General features: G+C 37.3%; 1 protein-coding gene across 8 annotated transcripts in view; it reads left to right on the top strand.

The window, feature by feature from the left end:
* The window catches only part of BORCS5 (BLOC-1 related complex subunit 5), a 110,148-nt gene that overhangs the window by 62,121 nt on the left and 33,770 nt on the right, over window positions 1-14,257 (top strand). The window lies entirely within an intron of this gene.

The following is a 14,257-nucleotide window of genomic DNA, read 5'->3' as shown; positions in this document are numbered from 1 at the left end:
CCCGCCTCCTCAGCACCTGGCAACCATTATTCTACTTTTTTTTCTCCATGAACTTGACTATTCTGTGGACTCATGTAAGTGGAGTCATACAACATTTGCCCTTTTGTGTCTGCCTTATTTCACTTAGCATACTGTTTTCCAAGTCCACCCATGTTGTAGCATATGTCAGAATTTCCATCCTTTTTAAGACTGAATAATATAAATTGTAAGTATTTACTATATTTTGTTATTTATTCATCCATTGCTAGATGCTTAAACTTCCATATCTTAACCGCTGTGAACATGAATGTACAAATATATCTCTGAGAACCTGCTTTCAGTTCTTTAGGGTATGTATCCAGAAGTGGAACTGCTGGTAATCATATGGTAACTCTCTGTGTTTAATTTTTTGAGAAACTGCCATGCTATTTTCCACAGTGATTGCACCATTTTACATTCTCATCAGTGACGCTCCAATTTTTCCACAACCTTACCAACACTTGTTATTTTCTGGGCTGTTTGGTTTTTACCCCTCCCCCCACCCATAGTAGCCATCCAGTGAGTGTGAGGTGGTATCTCATTATAGTTTTTTTTTTTTTAATTTTTATTTATTTATGATAGTCACACAGAGAGAGAGAGAGAGAGGCAGAGACATAGGCAGAGGGAGAAGCAGGCTCCATGCACCGGGAGCCCGACGTGGGATTCGATCCCGGGTCTCCAGGATCGCGCCCTGGGCCAAAGGCAGGCGCCAAACCGCTGCGCCACCCAGGGATCCCTCATTATAGTTTTGATTTGCATTTTCCTTGTGATTAGTGATGTGGGGTATTGTTTCATGTGCTTGTTGGTCATTTGTATATCCTCTTTGGAAAAATATGTATTCAAGTCATTTGACTATTTTTGAATTGGGTTGTTTCTGTTTTTTCACATCGAGTTTTAGGTGTTCTCTATATATTCTGAGTATTAATCCTGAATCAGATATATGCCCTTTGCAGATATTTTCTCCCATTTTGTAGGTTTGTTTTTTTACTCTATTGATAGTGCCTTTTGGTGCACAAAATTTTAAAATTTGTCTGTTTTTTCTTTTGCTGCCTGTATCTTTGGTGTCCTTTCAAAGAACTCATTGCCAAACCTGATGTCATGAACATTTTGCCCTATGTTTTCTTCTAAGCGTTTTATAGGTTTAGGTTTTTGATGCAGTTTGAGTTAATTTTTGTATGTGTTGTTAGGCAAGAGTTCAACTTATTTTGCATACAGATACCCAGTTTTCTCAGCACCATTTGTTGAAAAGACTGTCTTTTGCTTATTGAATGGTCTTGGCACCTCATACAAAATTGTTTGACCATGTCTGCAAGGGTTTATTTCTGGGCTCTTCTACTGCTCTGTCATTATGGCAGAACCATACTATTTTGATTACTGTAGCTTCGTAGTACATTTTGAAATCAGGAAGTATAAGTCCTCTAGGTTTGTTTTTCTTTTTTATGATTGTTTTGGCTATTAGAAGTCCTTTGAGAGTCCATGTAAATTTTAGGATGGGTTTTCTATTTCTGCAAAAAATCTTGGAATTTTTATAGAGGTTGCAGTGAATCTGTAGATTACTTTGGATGGTATTGTGAACTCCCCCCCCAAAAAACGAATAATCCAATTAAAAATGGGCAGAGGAACTGAATAGACATTTTTCCAATGAAGACAGACACATGGCCAACAGAGATACAAAAAGATGCTTGACATCACTAGTCATCAGGGAAATGGGAATTAAAGGCGCAATGAGGGGTGCTTGGGTGGCTCAGTTGGTTAAGCATCTAACCTTTGATTTTAGTTCAAGTCATGATCTCAGTCATGAGATCTAGCTCCAAGTCATGCTCCATGCTCAGTGTAGAATCTGCTTGAGTTTCTCTCTTTCTCTCTCTCTCTCTCCCCCTCTGCCTCTGGACTTCATCCTCTGAATGAGTGAATGAATGAATGAATTTTTTTAAAAAAGCACAGTGAGATCTCTTATACCTGTCAAAATGGCTAAAATCAAAAACACAAGAAATAACAAGTGTTTGCCAGGATGTGTGGGAAAGGGAACCCTTGTGCACAGTGGTAGGGATACAAATTAGTATAGCCAGTGTGGAAAACAGCATGGCAGTTCCTCAAAAAGTGAAGAGTTACCATGTGATCCAGTAATTCCACCTCTGGGTATTTATCCAAAGAAAACGAAAACACTAATTTGAAAAGATATATGTACCCCCTGTGTTGATTGCAGCATTATTTATAGTAGCATAGATATGGAAATGTCCATTCATAGATGAAGAGACACACACAGGAATATTAGTCATAAAAAATAATGAAATCTCACCATCTACAACAACATGGATGGACCTTAGAGGTTATAATGCTCAGAGACATAGAGAAAGACAAATATCATATGATTTCACTCATAGGGAATTTAAGGAACTTAAAGGAATTTAAGAAACAAAAAATAGGCAAAAAGCCAGACTCTTAAATACAGACAACAAACTGGTGGTTGCCAGACGGGGGATAAGTGAGGGAATGGGTGAAATAGATAAAGGGGATTAAGAGAACACTTTTCTTGAGCACTGAGAAATGTATAGAATTTTTTAATTTACCTGAAACAAATATAATACTGTATGTTAATTATACTTGAATATAAAAATAAAATTTAAAAATTCCAGTATTAAATCTTCCAGTTCATGAAACATGAGTTCTCTTTCCATTTATTTTTGTCATCTTCAGTTTCTTTCAGTAGCGTTTTGGAGTTTTCATTGTAACTGACTTTTGTATGTTAACTGTATTTTGCTACTTTGCTGAATTCATTCTAAAAATTTTTGTGGAATTTGTATGATTTTTTACATATAAAATCATCTGCAAAGAGATAATTTTACTTCTTCCTTTCCAATTTGGATGTTGTTTTTTTACTTTTTTCTTGTCTGTTTGCTCTGCTAGAAGTTCTAGTACTATGTTGACTAGAAATAGTGAAAGTGGGCATCCTTGCCTTGTTCCTGATCTTAGAGGAGAAGCTTTTGGTTCAACATTGAACATGTTTTGCTGTGGGTTTTTTATATATGGCTTTTATTAGCTTCCTTCTATCCTTATTTGTTGGGTGTTTTTTAATCATGAAAGAGTGTTGAATTTTGTCAAATATTCTTTCTGTATCAATTGAAATTATCATGTAGCTCTTTTCCTTTGTTCTGTTAATGTTGTGTATTACAACGATCAATTTCTGATGTTGAACTATCTTTGCATTCTAGGAATAAATCCCACTTGGTCATGATATATAATCTTTTTAATATGCTGTTGGATTCTGTTTGCTAAGTGAAGCCATCAGGTCTAAGACATTTTTGCTGCTGTTGAGAGATTTTTTTTTTAAATTACTGATTCAATTTCCTTACTATTTAGAGGTGTATTCCTACTTTCAATTTCTTTATGATAGTCTTGATAGCTTTCATATTTCTAGGAATTTGTCCATTGCGTCTAGGCTACCAATTTGTTGTGCAATTGCTCATACTACTCTCTTACACTTTTCTATTTCTGTAGATTCAGTAGTAATATCACCACTTTTGTTTCTGATTTCAATAATTTGAGCCTTCTCTCATTTTTCTTAGTTTCATCTAGCTAAAGTTTTGTCACTTTGTTATTCTTTTGAAGGAATCAACTTTTGGTTTTGTCTATTTTCTCTTTTTTTTCCTGTTCTCTAAGAGATTTTGTTTATCTTTGTTATAGTCATTACTGTTTCCTTCTGCTAGCTTTGCATTTGGTTTATTCTTTTAATAATTCTGTAAGTTGTAATGTTAGCTTATTGATTTGAGAGCCTTTTTTAAGAATATAAGTGTTTAGAGCTATAAATTTTCCTCATAGTGCTGCTTTGCTGCATCCTTTAAGTTTTGGTTTATTGTATTTTAGGTTTCATTCATCTCTAAGTATTTTTAAATTTCCCTTGTGATTTTTTTCTTTGATCCATTGGTTGCTTAAGAGTATGTTTAATTTCCACAGGCTTCTGAATTTTTCAGTTTTCCTTTTGTTATTGATTTCTGACTTCATTCTTTTGTAGTTAGAGAAGATATTTTGTATTATATTTATCTTTTAAAATGTATTGAAAATTTATGGCCTAACAAATGATCTGTCCTGAGAAATGTCCCATGTACACTTGCAAATAATATGTGTTCTATTGTTTTTAGGTAGAACATTCTGTATATGTCTGATAGATCTAATTGGTTTACCATGTTGTTTAAGTTCTCGGTTTCCTTGTTATCTTTTGTCTGGTGGTTCTATATTGAGAATGGGTCTTGAAATCTCCAACTATTATTGTAGAATCATCTATTTCTCCAGTTCTGCCCATTTTTGCTTAATATATTTTGATGGTCTGTGATGAGGTGTGTAAATGTCTTACAGTTGTTATGCCTTCTTGCTGTATTGAGCTTTTTATTAATATATAATGTCTTTATCTCTTATAACCTTTTTTGATTTAAAGTCTATTTTTTCTGAAATAGTATAACCATTCCTGCTTTCTTTTGGTTGCTATATGGATGGAATACCTTTTACCATCCTTTCACATTCAGCCTATTTGTGTCTTTGGATATAAACTGAGTCTTTTATAGTTATCATATAGTTAGACCACACTTTTTACAAATTCTTAGTGCCAATCCATATCTTTTGATAAAACAGTTTATTCCATCTATATTTAAAGTAATTACTAAGGAAAAGGGACTTCTCAGATTTTGTTTTTGTTTCCTTTATGCCTTATAGCCTTTTTGGTCCTTCATTTACTGCAGTCTGTCTTTTTTTGGGTTGAATTTATTTTTTTGAAGCAAAATGTTTAAATTCCTTTCTCATTTTTTTAATATATTCTGTAACTATTTTATTTGAAATTACCATGGGGATTATATTTAACACACCAAAGTTATAACAGTCTAACCTGAATTCATGTCAAATTAATGTCAATTCAGTAACTAAAGAAACTGTTCCTTTCCTGCTCCATGTTCGCCCCTTTCAGATGTTGCTATCACAATATGACATCTTTATACATTGTCCAAAAACATAAACTAATAATTTCTAAAAATGTATTAATTTCTTAAATCATGTAGAAAACAAAAGGTGGAGGGGATCCCTGGGTGGCTCAGCGGTTTAGCGCCTGCCTTTGGCCCAGGGTGTGATCCTGGAGACCTGGGATCGAGTCCCACATCAGGCTTCCTGCATGGAGCCTGCTTCTCCCTCTGCCTCTCTCTCTCTCTCTCTCTCTCTCTATGTATATCATGAATAAATAAAAAAATCTTTAAAAAAAAAAAAAAGAAAACAAAAGGTGGAGTTACAATTGTTATAATAATGCCAGCTTTTATAGCTGCCTGTATTTATACCTTTACTGAAATCTTTATTCATACAGCTCAATGTTACTATCAAATGTCCTTTCATTTCTACCTACAGGACTGTCTTTAGCATTTATTATGGAACAAGTCTAGTGGTAATGAACTCCCTCAGCTTTTATCGGGGAATGTCTTAATTTCTTTCACAGTTTTGAAGGACAGTTTGCCACATACAGGCAAACCTTGGAGATATTGTGGGTTCAGTTTCAGACTACTGCAGTAAACTGAATATTGCAGTAAAGCAAGAAATTTTTGGTTTCTCAATGCATATAAAAGTTCTATTTACACTGTACTGTAGTTATTAAGTGTCCAATAGCATTAAGTCTAAAAAAAAAAACCCCATGTACATACCTTAATTTAAAAATATCTTTTTGCTAAGAAATGCTAATTGAGCTTTCAGCAAATCATAATCTTTTTGATGATGGAGGGTCTTGCCTTGTTGATGATGGCTGCTGACTGATCAGGGGAGTAGTTGCTGAATATTGGGGTAGCTGTGGCCATTTCTTAAAATAAGAAAACAATATTTTGCTGCATTGACTAATTCTTCCTTTCACAAACAATTTCTTTGTAGCACGTAGGCTGTTTGATAATAGTATTTTACTCACAGTAAAACTTTCAAAATTGAAATCAGTCTTCTCAGACCCTGCCACTGCTCTATCAACTAAGTTGATGTAATATTTATTTTCTTTCTTGTCATTTCAACACTATTGTATATTCTCTCACCAGTGTACAAGGGTTCCAATTTCTCCATATCCTCACCAATACTTGTTATTTTCTGTTGTTTGGATAATAGCCATCCTGATGGTTAAGTGGTATCTCATTGTGGTTCTCTTTTACATTTCCCTAATGATGAGTGATGCTGAACATCTTTGATGTGCTAAGTGACACTTGTATATCTTCTTTGGAGAAATGTCTGCTATGTCCTCTGCCCATTTATGAATTGGGTTTTGGAACTTTTTGTTCTTTTTGATTTTAGCTTTTATTCACAGCTGCATTGTGTTTGACTCCTGCTGCTTCTGGTAATCTGCTTGAGGAATGGGATGACTTCTTTATGATTTCCTGCAGTGCTGGTGGCATATAGAAAGAGGTCCTAGCAAATACTTGTAGTATAGTAGGGTTGGCCGGTCATTTGGCCAGATTTTGTAACCTGCTAATTTGACTATGGCAACAGCTGGTAGTTGGAGAGTTGGGGACAGTGAAGAAATTAACATGAATTGGGTTCCTATTCTGTGTCAGATACTATGCTATGCATAACTTATATACACATAACTATAATTCTCATAGTGCTCCTTTAATGTAGATAGTATTAAATTTATAGATAATCTGTTCAAGTTCAAAGAAGTTAATTTCCTACTCTTAAATCACATAGGTAGTAAAAAATAACTATCTCTGGATTCAAATTCTCAGGTCTACCTGACTCCAAAGTTTTTTTTTGTTTTTTTGTTTTTTTGTTTTTAAATCATGCTGCCTCTCTCTTCCCTAGCCTAAATTTAACCAGAAAGCAAGCCTTTGAATCTGAAAATTGTTGAAGGACAATGATGAGTTGAATGTTTTACTTCATTCTTTGTGAGAAAAAAATGAAAATTGTGAAAAGCTTAAATTAAGTTCTTAAAATGGATAGGATTTCTTGAAGACATTGAGATGTCTTATCTGTAGGTACTGATCACCTTATAATGACTCTACTTTTGTTTCTTTGGTGCCATAAATCAAAGTGCCCTGAAGTGGCCCTCTACCTCTTTGAGTCTTAAGTAAGGCAAGAGTAAAAGGAACAGATATTTATCAAGATCCTATTGTATGCTGGGCAAACTGTAAAAGGGAAGTGGCTATTATTCCAGCTTTATATATGAGAAAACTAAGGCTCAGAGATCTAAAGTGAATCATCCAAATCACACAGCCAGTAATAATAGGGCTGAATTTGGCTTTTTTCAGGGACTAAGCTTCCTGTCTTAGAAATTTAATGGTCACAGTTCTAGAGACTGGGAATTGCAAAGTCAAGATGCTGGTAGATTCAGTGTCTGGTGGGGGCCTGCTTTCTTGTTCATGGATAGCCATGTTTTTGTTGTGTCCTCACATGGTGGAAAGGGCAAGTGAGCCCTTTGGGGTCTCTTAGAAGGGCACTAATCCCATTCATGAGGGCTCCATCCTCTTGACCCAATCACCTCCTAAAGACCCTGTTTCTTACTTTCACATTAGTGATTAAGAGTCAACATATGAATTCGTGGGGGCGGGGGGAATACAACATTCAGTCTATTGCACTATGTCAATGAGAAAGTTCTTTATTGGCCCTCTGGTAGTTATTGGAAACTGTCAGGAGGTTGTTTTTATCCACACCGAATATTGTGGTGGGTTGGCCTATCATTGCAGGCTTGTTTGCACTTGTGATCTCTTATGCCTCATAATTTAACCAAAACCATGATGATAGCCTATCTGGATGGGTTCTTCTCTTGGATGAGATTGGTGCTCCTCTGAGGTGACTGAATGGAGGTTAAATTTTCAAAGGAACCAGTCATCGAGGGCACTCTTTTTCTAAACACCTCAAAGGAATTGATCACCAATATACATCATAAGATCCTGTCCAAGTTCAACTGATATTTTCAGACCCTTTTTTTCTTTAAAAGAGAATTTTTGAGAACTAGAGTTTATATTAATACAGATGACTTATGTGTTTCTGTCTCTGAAATAGACCATAACCAATAGAGCAAAAAACCCTATTGGTTTGGGGAGAGGGATTTCTTTTTTTATAATTTGCTACTTAATTATACCTTTACAAATGTTATTCAGACTTATATAGATTTCAGGATTCTGTAGCAGGAAATGGAACTTATGATACTGTTTCTCAAATAGAGGCCTTGCTACTCATAATACTCATTGTTAGTCTTGGAAGCAGTTAAGCCTTTACAAGTTAAGGAATTCAGTTTGATAATAGCCTAGGTTAATACCTATATGGTTCTGTACTATACTTTAGAAAAACTTTTTTTCCTACCTGGTATTACAGAAAGAAAAAGATTGTTCAGCAAAATGTTTCCCAAATTTTTAATCCTGATGATTTTTCCACTCAACACTTTACACAAAGAGGTGTAGGTACAGATAGCAGTTTGCTGGCTCTGTGTAATGATCAGTCTTGGTCCTCATTCATTTCCTGGAGCCACTCTCCATTCCTGTATAAACAAGTAGTTTCAACAAGGGTCTAATAGGGCCTTAAAATATGCCGCCAGTATTTACAGCTTGCAAATATGGAATCTATTAGATCAGGTTTTTAACTCAGTAAATATATCTACTTTATGTGCATCACGGTTTTAAAGCTAAAGAAGAATTAGGAAACTGAGGGTAATGAGCCTGTTGTCTTGCATGGTAAGGAAGACATAATTTATAAATTTTAACATGAAAAGTTAATCATAAATTTGTAGAAGAATAGACTATTAGGACTGAAGTGTCATGATAGCTATAATTTTTTAATGGCTCAGGAAAAGAAAAAATGGAGAAGGATGAAGTAGAATAAAACGTTAGTTGTTGAATCTAGATGGTAAATATTTGGGTATATATATAATTGTTTTCTATAGGTCTGAAAGTTTATATAATAAAAAGTAAAAAAAGAAAAGAAAATATCTTAACCATGAAGAACATTTATAAAACTGTGCAAAAAAGGGATGTCTGGGTGACTCAGTGGTGGAGTGTCTGCTTTCGGTTAAGGGTGCCCGTGATCCCAGAGTCCTGGGATCAAGTCTCACCGGGCTCCCTGCATGGAGTCTGCTTCTCCTTCTGCCTGTGTCTCTGCCTGTCTCTTTCTGTGTGTGTCTTGTGAATAAATAAATAAAATCTTTTAAAAAAATGCAAAAAAAGGGATCCCTGGGTGGCGCAGTGGTTTGGCGCCTGCCTTTGGCCCAGGGCGCGATCCTGGAGACCCAGGATCGAATCCCACATCGGGCTCCCGGTGCATGGAGCCTGCTTCTCCCTCTGCCTGTGTCTCTGCCTCTCTCTCTCTCTCTGTGTGTGTGGCTATCATAAATAAATAAAAATTAAAAAAAAAAAAAAGCAAAAAAATAACTTCAAGATAATATATGGTTCATGCTCTATTACCTAAGAGTTTTAGGTTCTTATTAGCGTTGGTAGGTAAGAATTAAAACAGAGGTGTAACCCTAGAGGTTCTCAGAGGCCAGGCAGCGAATGTGAATGAGGTCAGTGGGTTGGCCATAAGGCAGTAGGACATGATAGGGTTTGAGAGAACACAGGAGTATGCAGCTCACTGAAAACACCCAGTCTTTAAAAAACTTTAATGTGCATTCAAAATGAAAATAGTTTGAAGGGCTGGCAGTTTGTGGCCTCCTACAAATGATAAAATTGACCATCTCTAAATGTACTCAGCTTTCTGTTCTCTGTCCTCCTTCTATCAGAAGATAGTAGGAATGGTTCTGTTATCAAAATGAGGGAAATGTGGGGGTGGGGGGCGGGGAACCTGGTGGCTCAGCAGGCAGCAGTTGAGCATCTGTCTTTGGCTCAGCCCTGTGATCCCAGGGTTCTGGGATGGAGTCCCTCATCGGTCTCCCCTCGGGAAGCCTGCTTCTCCCTCTATGTCTCTGCCTCTCTCTGTGTGTCTCTCATGAATAAATAAATAAAATGTTTTTTTAAAAGGGAGGGGGGAAATGGGTTCCTGACGCTTGAGAGTGATGGGAAATCTTTACTTACCCCCTGTAGAACTGGCCCCTGTTGCCACAGCTTTATAGCTTCGGGAGTAGAAAAAGTAGCGTCTCATCATCGTTGTTGTTGTCTTCTCCTTTCCCCCCCGACCCTTTTCTCCTTTTGGGATCTGCAGCAAGATTTATGGTAGATTTTCGGAGACTCGTGTAACAAAAAAAAGCACATTATGATAATAGACCCTCATCTTTCTCAGCTTGGCCTTTGGATGATTGGGGGGGGTACAATTATAATTTATAAGGGTGATTTAAAGTATTTCTTCTGCATGTGGATGTCCAATTTTCCCAGCACCATTTATTGAAGAGACTGTCTTTCTTCCAATGGATAGTCTTTCCTCCTTTACCGAATATTAGTTGACCATAAAGTTCAGGGTCCACTTCTGGGTTCTCTATTCTGTTCTATTGATGTATGTGTCTGTTTTTGTGCCAGTACCACACTGTCTTGATGACCACAGCTTTGTAGTACAACCTGAAATCTGGCATTGTGATGCCCCCAGATATGGTTTTCTTTTTTAAAATTCCCCTGGCTATTTGGGGTCTTTTCTGATTCCACACAAATCTTAAAATAATTTGTTCTAACTCTCTGAAGAAAGTCCATGGTATTTTGATAGGGATTGCATTAAACGTGTAAATTGCCCTGGGTAACATTGACATTTTCACAATATTAATTCTGAAACTAGACCACTCTCTTTCACCATACACAAAGATAAACTCAAAATGGATGAAAGATCTAAATGTGAGACAAGATTCCATCAAAATCCTAGAGGAGAACACAGGCAACACCCTTTTTGAACTTAGCCGCAGTAACTTCTTGCAAGATACATCCACAAAGGCAAAAGAAACAAGAGCAAAAATGAACTATTGGGACTTCATCAAGATAAGAAGGTTTTGCACAGCAAAGGATACAGTCAACAAAACTCAAAGACAACCTGCAGAATGGGAGAAGATATTTGCAAATGAGTATCAGATAAAGGGCTAGTTTCCAAGATCTATAAAGAACTTCTTAAACTCAACACCAAAGAAACAAACAATCCAATCATGAAATGGGCAAAAGACATGAAGAGAAATCTCACAGAGGAAGACATAGACATGGCCAACACGCACATGAGAAAATGCTCTGCATCACTTGCCATCAGGGAAATACAAATCAAAACCACAATGAGATACCACCTCACACCAGTGAGAATGGGGAAAATTAACAAGGCAGGAAACAACAAATGTTGGAGAGGATTCCCACCCTCTTACACTGTTGGTGGGAATGTGAAATGGTGCAACCACTCTGGAAAACTGTGTGGAAGTTCCTCAAAGAGTTAAAAATAGACCTGCCCTACGACCCAGCAATTGCACTGCTGGGGATTTACCCCAAAGATACAGATGCAATGAAACGCCGGGACACCTGCACCCTGATGTTTATAGCAGCAATGTCCACAATAGCCAAACTGTGGAAGGAGCCTCTGTGTCCATCGACAGATGAATGGATAAAGAAGATGTGGTTTATGTATACGATGGAATATTCCTCAGCCATTAGAAACGACAAATACCCACCATTTGCTTCAACGTGGATGGAACTGGAGGGTATTATGCTGAGTGAAGTAAGTCAATCGGAGAAGGACAAACAGTGTATGTTCTCATTCATTTGGGGAATATAAATAATAGTGAAAGGGAATATAAAGGAAGGGAGAAGAAATGTGTGGGAAATATCAGAAAGGGAGACAGAACATAAAGACTCCTAACTCTGGGAAACGAACTAGGGGTGGTGGAAGGGGAGGAGGGCGGGGGGTGGGGATGAATGGGTGACGGGCACTGAGGGGGGCACTTGACGGGATGAGCACTGGGTGTTATTCTGTATGTTGGTAAATTGAACACCAATAAAAAATTAATTTATAAAAAAATAAAATATAATTTCTTTGATTTTGATATTGGCTGCAACTTAATGTGAACCACGTAAGTGTGCCTTTGAGACTTGGCAGCTTTCTTAAAATCTCTTTTCCCATTTTTCTTATTTTTTAAAGAGGAAGAGTAAAGGTTTTGTTTTGTGAGCCACAGCTGGGTTATGGGTCCTCGGCTTCGGCCTTTCAGCCCTTCTGGAAGCTTGAGCCAGCCTTAACTTTTCTCTGTTCTTTAATATGCACTGCTCCCAGTAGTCTCCTCAGGCACTGGGAGTCTTCCTCATTCACTTTAGAAGAGTGGATTCAGGCTGAGACCAGGCCTCACTCTTAAGTATATGTGGAGTACACAGAGTAGGGGCCCTGAGGAGGCTTTTTCTCCCTAAAATCTTCCTTAGCTCACTCTTTGCTTGGAATTTCAACAGTAGAATGCATCCTCCTAACCTAATTTGAGAACTGTTTATATACCAGGTGCTATATGGTAGACATAAGAGGTAAGTGGATAAGTAAAATATGGTCTCTCTCTCCTACCAGCTCCCAGTTTGTTATGAGGCTTTTCATTGCCTTGGAGAAGATACTGCTTTAAGGTATATTCAGCTGTGTAAACCTTGGCAAGAATGAAAGATGATGAACTGGTTTTGGCTTATGGAGTTGGAGATACAAAGGAAGAGGAGAACTGCCCAAAAAGCTGTTACAGAATGAGAAAGACCTGGGCCACATTTTGTTAGAATGAGTGATTTACTTAAAAGTTTTTGGAAGGAAAATACATTCATATGGTTAAAAAAAAAAATGTTAGAAGTGTACTCTTTACCCTTGCTCTCCATCTTTCTAACTCTCGTCATTCCAGAATCTTTTTATGCAAATGTAAGCAAATGTGAAAATAGATTTTTATTTACTCGTATACCCCCATTTTTTACACAGTGGTAGCCTACTCAATACACTATCCTATATACCTTCTTTTATTACTCAATACCTTTTTTTAAAAAGATTTTATTTATTCATGAGAGACAGAGGGAGAAAGGCAGAGACACAGGCAGAAGGAGAAGCAGGCTCCACGCAGGGAGCCCAACACTCCAGGGATCAGGACCTAGGCTGAAGGCGGCGCTAAACCTCCGAGCAACCTGGGCTGCCCTTAATACCTTTATTTTAAAGCACTTATTAGCATTTAATGAACCTCCCTCCATGTGGTTTCAAGCTACCAGGACACAGTACCCTCCCCTCATCTTCTCAGCTCTTCTGCTGAAGACTTTGACCTTCACAGTGACAGACTGCTTTGAGAGCTTTTCCTTCCCCAGAATTTTGTGGTAGCCTGATCACACCACATCAGTGATAGGAGCAGCTCCAGGCTTGTTTTTGGCAGCATTTACCCATGTCTGTTCACTGACCAAGGTCCTTGGTTTATCAGGGTTGACAGTTGCGCAGAAGCTCTCTTTCCTCGGTGCTAGGAATACCTCATGCCAACTTTCCCACAGTAACCTGAATGATGTTTGCTTACTCCACCCTCCTGGGTGCTTCCCCTGCTTGCCCATGTGGCCATGGCATTGGCTCACATGATCGCAAACTTTCCAGGTCTTCCTTAGTTTAGATGGCATGCTGGCAGCCTAGGCAAGAGTCATTACCTAAAATCTTCTGGAGACTTTTCTGTGTGAATGCATACGGAGCTCCTTTATTGTTTTCTCTGGTCATATAATATTTATTGATATACCTTGATTTAATTAACAAGCTCCCTATTGGCAGTGTTTGCTCATATTTTACCATGACAGTCACTGTTGCAACAAATAATCTTATATATACCTTATACAAAATTTACCATGTGTGCTCATTTATGTGTAAATTCCTAGTAGTAAAATTGCTGCATCAAAGGCTTTATGGATTTGTAATTTTGAGATCTGTGCCAAATTCCCCTCTGTGAGAGTGTTCCTGACTTACACACTAATCAGCTATGCCTGTTTCTTCATAGTTCCATCGATGGAGTTCTTATCATACTTTTGATTTTTACCAGTGTGATCAGTGAAAATGGCCTTGCAGTGATGCTTTCTTTTTTGCTTATGATGAATAAGGTTGTACATCTTTTCTTATAGCTGAAGCATTGATACTTCTTTTTCTGTGAGATGCCTATTCATACCCTTTGTCCATCTTTCTTTTGCTGATTTGTTACTTGCCAATTTCTAGGAGCTCTTTATATGATAGGAAGTTTGCTCTTTGTGATAGGAGTTGCAGACATTTTTCCCAAGGCCTTTTTTTTTTTTCTTTTCCTAAGCTTATGGTGGGTTTTTGCCATGTGAAACCTTGAGTTTTAAACTGCTGAATTTTCCATATGGCCTTTGTATTATCCTAGCCC

The sequence above is a fragment of the Canis lupus genome, chromosome 25, assembly GCF_048164855.1.
Source record: "Canis lupus baileyi chromosome 25, mCanLup2.hap1, whole genome shotgun sequence".
NCBI lineage: Eukaryota > Metazoa > Chordata > Mammalia > Carnivora > Canidae > Canis > Canis lupus.
This window is presented reverse-complemented; position numbering and strand designations above follow the sequence as displayed.